Below are 6,886 nucleotides of genomic sequence, written 5' to 3'. Positions count from 1 at the left end.
AGATTGATGCAGATGTTAGCTCAGGGCCAATCTTCCTCAAGCAAAAAGAGGAGGATTGGCAACAGATGTTAGCTCAGGGCCAATCTTCCTCACCAAAACCACCCTCCCCCCCAAAACCAGCAGTATCTACTCTTCTAAAAAGTGTCCTTCAAGATAGATTGGTTTAAACCAAGCCCCTTTTATTTTCCCCCTCAAATAAGAAGGAAAATGTACCCTGAAATAAGGGGATGTACCCTCCAGGGTTATGTAATTTATTTAGCTTGCTCAGCACGGAGCTTTCTCAGAACATAGTGGGGCTGATGTTAGCATTTAAGAACACGGGACCTTGTAGACTTATTGGTCACGTGCCCTCTGATAAATTACTATCCCTCAGTTTCTTCACCTGCAAACTGGGGCTAATAATACTTGTCTCACTGAGTTGTTGCAGGATTCCAGGAGAGGGCACCGGTGGAGGGGGTGCTGCAGTGCCCGCTGTGTCACCACGGCTTGCTTCCACTTCAAGGTCTGTACCCTGGAGGAGGAGGACTCACGTCACTGTGAAAGCCTTTCCGGCCGTGTTTATAGCAGCTTTATTCAGAGTCTTCAAAAACGGGAAACGACCCCAATGTCCTTAAACAGGTGAAGGAACAAGGAATTGTGGTCCATCCGCACAACGGAAATGTGACTCAGCAATGAAAAGCAACGAATTATTGACGGATATGGGTCACACTATGGTGACTCTCACAGGCATCATGCTGAGTGACAGAAGACAGTCTCAAAAGGCTGCGGACTGTAAGGCTCGGTTTATATGGCACTCTGGGGAACGTAGTCGATGCAAAATAACCAATAACTATTCTATAGAAAAGAGAAATACGGTGAGTTTTACTTGAGCCAAAGCAAGGATTACAACCCGAGAAGGCCTTAGAGAGTGTTCTGGAGAAGCATGGTTTTTAGGACAGCCTTATATCTTTTTAGAACAAAGAACATACATTAAACATGCCCAGGATACATTTTTGCCAAAGTTTCAAAGAGGTATTTAGTTGCAAATTAGCAGGTTAACATGGTGGCAATGTCCGGGAAAGAGACTATTACCAACGGGCGTTACCAATGGGCGTGACCAATAGGGCGTAGGAGGAGAAGTCTGCATTCTTTTCTTCCAAGAGTACATTCTTTATTTTAATGGTTAAGCAGATGTACAATGTATGTTTGATAGGCCATAAGTCGGGCTTTTTAGTTCAAGCCGAATCAGTCTTCAATACGAATAGCTGCCCATATACCTCGATCTGTGAAAATTCTTGTCAAGGTTAAACCACAGGGACAGACAGCATATTGGGTTCAGGGTCAGGGAGAGAGTGATTAAAAAGTGCTAGACTGAAGTTTTTTGAGGGTGATGGAGCTATTCTGTGTCTGTTCCAGTGGTGGTCACATGAATCCACAGATGTGTTAAAACTCATAAAACTCTATGCCAAAAAAAAAAATAAAGGTCTGGGGCTGGCTCAGTGGTGTAGTGGTTAAGTTCGTAAGCTCTGCTTTGGTGGCCTGGGGTTTGTGGGTTCGGATCCCGGGTGCAGACCTACACACCGCTCACCAAGTCATGCTGTGGCTGCGTCCCACATACAAAATGAAGGAGGATTGGCACAGATGTTAGCTCAGGGCCAGTCTTCTTCACCAACCAATCAACCAAATAAACAAACAACAAAAAAAAGATCTATTTTACTGTATGTAAAGTTTTTAAAAGCACACACAAATTGGGGAGAATCTACTTTCTTTAAGCTAAAAACATATGTCTGGATTTATTATTACTCATGTATTAACCTAGGAGATATTTACCCTTATCACAGACTATTGTAACTTTTTCCAGCACAACAAATATTTACGGAGCACATGCTATGTGTGTCTCGTGATGCTGGCTCGGCAAGCCAAGGAGTCGAAAAAAAGACTTCTTGGATTCTCAAGGTCTGGCAGTAGTGCTCCTTTATTCAGAGAATAGCATGGGGTCAGAATCCACGGCCAGTGAAGAGCTGCAGGCATGGGGACAGGACCCATGGGCAGTGAAGGGCTGCAGGGGGTTGAGGGTTAGAGCTTAACTTATAAGGCATGGGTATGTGGCTTATTCCTTTACGAGACAAAGGACAGATCATGTGAAAAAGCTGTTGACATGGTATCAGCGCAGGTGGGGTCTGGTTATCGGGTGGTCCTGTAAGTTTGGACATGACTCAGGTCGAATCAGGTGAGGACGTCCTATACTTCCCAGAAAACGATATAGATCGGTACGTAGGGCAGGACACCTTGGACGTCTCTCCCTGGGGCGGTCTTGATCTGCATCATCTCCAATCAGACATATAGAGAAATTTGGTCATTCTTGCCAGCCATTGATGGAGTTTTTCCTTTGCAATTTTAAAAGCTTTCACCTTAAAATTCTCTTAGTGTGTGTGGTGGGAAGAGTAATGACCCCCTAAAAAGTTCATGTTTTAATCCCCAGATCCTGTGAAGGTTAGTTTCCGTGGCAAAGGGGATTTAGGCAGATGGAATTAATATCGCCAATCATCTGACTTTAAAATAGGGAGATTATCCTGGATCATCTGGGTGGGCTCAATGTAATCCCAAGGGTCCTCAGCTGTGGCAGCAGGAGGCAGAAGAGGAAGTCAGTGGGGTGGGACCTGAGAAAGCCCGGCCCCGCCATTACTGGCTTTGGAGATGGGGAAGGGGCTGTGAGCCAAGGACTATGGGCAGCGTGTAGAAGCTGGAAAAGATGAAAAAAAGAAAAAAAGAATCTGCCTGGGAGCTTCTGGAAGGGACACAGCACTGCTGACGGAGATTTTAGCCCCGTGAGACCCACTGAGGACTTCTGATCTGCAGAACAGTAAGATCAGCAATCTGCATTGTTTTAATCCACTAAGTTGGTGTTACTTGTCACAGCAGCAAGAGGACACCAATAAGGCGTCTTACTGGCTCTCGGCTTCTCCTCGTGTGGTCTCTCCCATCTGCTCTGGATCCCCGAGACCTGATGAGAAAGGCAGAGCTCCGAGGCCCCAGGGACTGAACTGTCACTCCCCCGCCCTCCGGGGGTTCCTGGCCCCATTGCAGGAGGGACACTGCCCTGGGACCCGCAGTGCTGGTGGCCCCACCTCCTGCAAACCCCGGGGCTTTCCAGGCCAGCGTGGCCAAAACAAATGACCCATGGCAGCTTTTGTTTCCTCTGTGATGATTGGAAAACCAGCCTTCATCTGGGCCCCAGGCCATGATTATCTTGAGTCCTCATCAGCTCGTTTGCCTAAATGCGATGTCCAGGCTTGCAGAGGTGGGTTACTTCCAAGCGCTTTGATTGAATGCGGGCGGAAGAGAGAATCAAACCCGAGCTTATCTGCCTGAAAGCCGAGATTCTCCAGGTCCAGATAATTACTGCCTGGGCGGGTCCTCTGAATGGCTCAGTCAGTGCCACTGAGTGCTAATCGAGTCCAAGACACCCTCCCAGCAGTTCCCACCTGAGTCCCTCAGCCCCTCAGCTGCCCTCCTTCCCTGCCCCACACCCCCCAACCGGCCCGAGCCACGCTGGCAGATGGAAGGAGCAATTACTGCTCCATCCCCTCGGGGAGAGCCTATCAGATGATGCTGGGGGCTCATCAGAAATGAATTGGAAGGAAGAAATTGCACCCTGAACACCATATTCTGTGTCCTCCCGTCAGCAGGTTGTAATTAGTTAATTAAATGCCCGGGCTGACAGAATGGCCCCAGTGGGGCTGCTGCCACTCGGGCTGCTCCCGAAACCTGAGCAGGAAACCTCTTGGAATCTGTGGGCAAGGGGCAGTTAACACCTCCCGCTCAATGGGCCCCTTTTCCTGGAAAGGTCACTGGGAGGAGTGCCCGGGGATTTAGAGTCTAAAACCATTGAAATGGAAAGGAGGCACAGAGAGACCACGTGGACCTCTCCGGACACTGAGGCCGAGCCTGGAGCAGGCAGGGGAGGGGAGACAAGCTGGCGAGCGGTCACAAGGCAGGAAGAGAGAGCAGGAGGGAGAGATGGCAGGGAAGAGGCTGGTGGAGAAACCCCTTCCTTGAGGCACACTGACTCAGACCCACCGCTGAAACACACAGCTTGGTGCCTGGGGAGCGCTTACGTCGGCCTTACAGCGAATTGAGCCATCCGTGGTGGCTGGCGTGTGGTGCGATTCCTGCAGAATGGTGCATGGACGGTAAACACACACGTGCCAAAGGAAGAAAACCCAACGAGAAGAGAGGATGCTCCCTCTCCCCCAAACCACCTCCTCAGCCTCAGTAACCCCCATCCCTGCCCCTCGGGGCTCCTTCTGGCAGATGTTCCGGTTGGTGTTAGGTTTACACATGTCCCGTAAAGGACTTAGAAACAACATCCCCTGGGCGTGGATGCCTCAGATTCTTCACCGTCCTCTCTTTCCCCTTCCAAGGGCATCCTGAGTCCGTCCACACCTCCTGGCACCAGGTTCCAGCCGCCAAATTCTCAGCTGGACGACAGCAGTGCCATCTCACTGGTCCTTATGCCCCATTTTGATCCATTCTCCACCCGCTAGCTGGAGGATCCTGGAAATCTGTGCACCAGTTCACGCTGTTCTCCTGTTTAACCGTCCACAAGTTCCCGCTGGTCATGGGGTAAAGCTCCCCTCCACATCTGCACCGCTCGCTGCCTGCCCACACCCACTCCACGCCCACCCGGCTCTTCTTGCCGGCTCTTGAATTACCCAAGATTATGGCCATCCAGGGGGCCTGGCACTGGCTGATGGCCTTCCCCGCTGACCTTCACGTGTCGATTCTGTTTAACTTATAGCCAGCTCCTTTCCTCCGTTCTCCTGTTAGAACAGGGTTTCCAGATCAATCTTATCATGTCATCTGCAAATAATAATAATCTTCCTTGCCTCTTTCTAATTTTTGCATTCCATTTCTTTCTCTTGTCTAAGTGGATTGGTTCTTTTACAACATCTCACCTTTAACTGGGGCTTGACCCTCTTCCTGTTTTATTAGTCTGGCACGGCCTTCTGTGTCAAACACACACAATTTCTTGGGTGACTTCCTGGTTCTCAAAGACAGGCATGCAGACTCTTTTATCATCTCAACGTTTTTTATATATTTGCATCATAATTTGCTTCTCCTGAACCCCATCTGACATCTGGTCATTTCAGCAGCGAGAACCGGTTCGCTGAGGTTTACTCTTTGTGCCTATTTTCACCATCGCAGGATTTCCTGAGTTTGAAGTGAGATTCTGGGAGGAAGACATTCAACTTAAACAGCTACCGTCTCTCGTCCCCTGGGAATATTGTTTTCTCCGTGATGAGGAAATCTTGGGGGCACCTCTGAAAACTGTCTCATTTCTCTAGGGTCTAAGGATCTGTGTTAGAGTTGGGCATGGTTTTGGAGCTGCAGAAAAGATAATGTCTCCTTAAAAATACGTCCGAAACTAATTCTGCCTCAAATTTTATGCTTCTTCTTCTTTTTCGGATAAGGCAAATGCCACTCACAGCAGACACTTGGGCCGCCTGCCCTGCATGTGTTCCTGTTCCTTCCCTTCCTGGTCACTCTAAGACTTTGCTTTGGGAAGGGGCCCACCCTTGATGCTATCCACGCAGGTGGAAGCAATCCCAGGATGCCCTCCCTGCCCCCGGGGGGCATGGCTCGGGAATGTTCCTGCCTCTGGGAGATGTGGCCGTGCAAGAGGCAGCCGCAGAGAATCCTCAGCTTCCCCATGCTCCTTGCCTGTCGGTTCTCTTCCTCCACCAGAAGACACATCTCATCAACAACTTGTCAAGAGCGCCAATCACCCACATGCCGGTAAGTAATAAATACACACTGAGGCCCGGTGAGCAACGCAAGCCAGCGAGCTTGTGGATCGCATGCTCTGGAATATTGTGTTCGCAGGAGGCCTGGGGTGGTCGTCTCTCACGAGCCAGGGCACGTGTCCTTTTGTTTGGTCCTGGATGGGCAATGCCATCTAAGCCTGATGGGCTCCATCCAGCCCATAGCTACCCAGGCCTGTGTTTTGTTGGTTAGATGCCAAGAGAGTGCAAACATGTCACACTGGAGTGATCCTGTCGGGCACTGAACCTCGAGCCAGCCCAGGAGTCATCTTAGGACATTTCATTTTTGCCACAGATCTCTTTTTTAAATGACCAGCCTAAGTTTATCAATCTGCCAACTTTGTATTTGCAGAAAACACTTCCCCGAGAAACCGCCCCCCACTTTCCTGGGGGTAGGTCAGACGCCTCCTGGGATGGAAGAAATGCACAGCCCTCAGCGTTTCAACGGGAACCTCCACTGACTGATTCTGTTTCCCGGCCACACTTCCATTGACTTGTCGCCTCCCATAGCCCTCAGGCTATGGGATTTGTTCCCTTTTCTGTGGCCAATTTAGAACAGGAAGAGGCCAGCCCTGAGCCTGAGGAGGGGCCCCTCATTGTGAAGGCCTGACCCCTCTGATGACAGAACCCCAGGGGCCTCCGGAGGGGGCGTGTCCTCGGGGTCAGCGAGTGAGCCCAGCGAGGAGACGGTTGAGAGAGCTGGGCTCAAGTCCTGCCCGGATCCCGGACTCGACTCTCACAGCCTCTTTACCTTCAGAGGCCAGTCTCTAGCGAGACCATCTTTATTTCAGGCACCCCTTAGTCTTTTGGAAATTTGGAAGAAAGACGTTCCTCTTAGAGTGTGCATGAAGAGATGACGGGTGTTTCCTAACTGTTGTGCACGCTGGTGTATTTTGAGTGGAATCAATTGGTCAGTTGAGCCTACTGGGTAGCAGGTAACCATTGATGAGCACCTTCCTGCATCCAGGAGGATCCATGTGGCCCCGAGGAAGAACTGGCTTTTATTTCCACATCCTTGGCAGTCTTCCTAAGGCACCACTCAGTGGGAGCCACAGCTGTCAAGGCTGAGAATACAAGACAGG

Source organism: Equus asinus, chromosome 1 (genome assembly GCF_041296235.1).
Source record: "Equus asinus isolate D_3611 breed Donkey chromosome 1, EquAss-T2T_v2, whole genome shotgun sequence".
Lineage (NCBI taxonomy): Eukaryota > Metazoa > Chordata > Mammalia > Perissodactyla > Equidae > Equus > Equus asinus.
Note: the sequence above shows the minus strand (reverse complement) of the source record.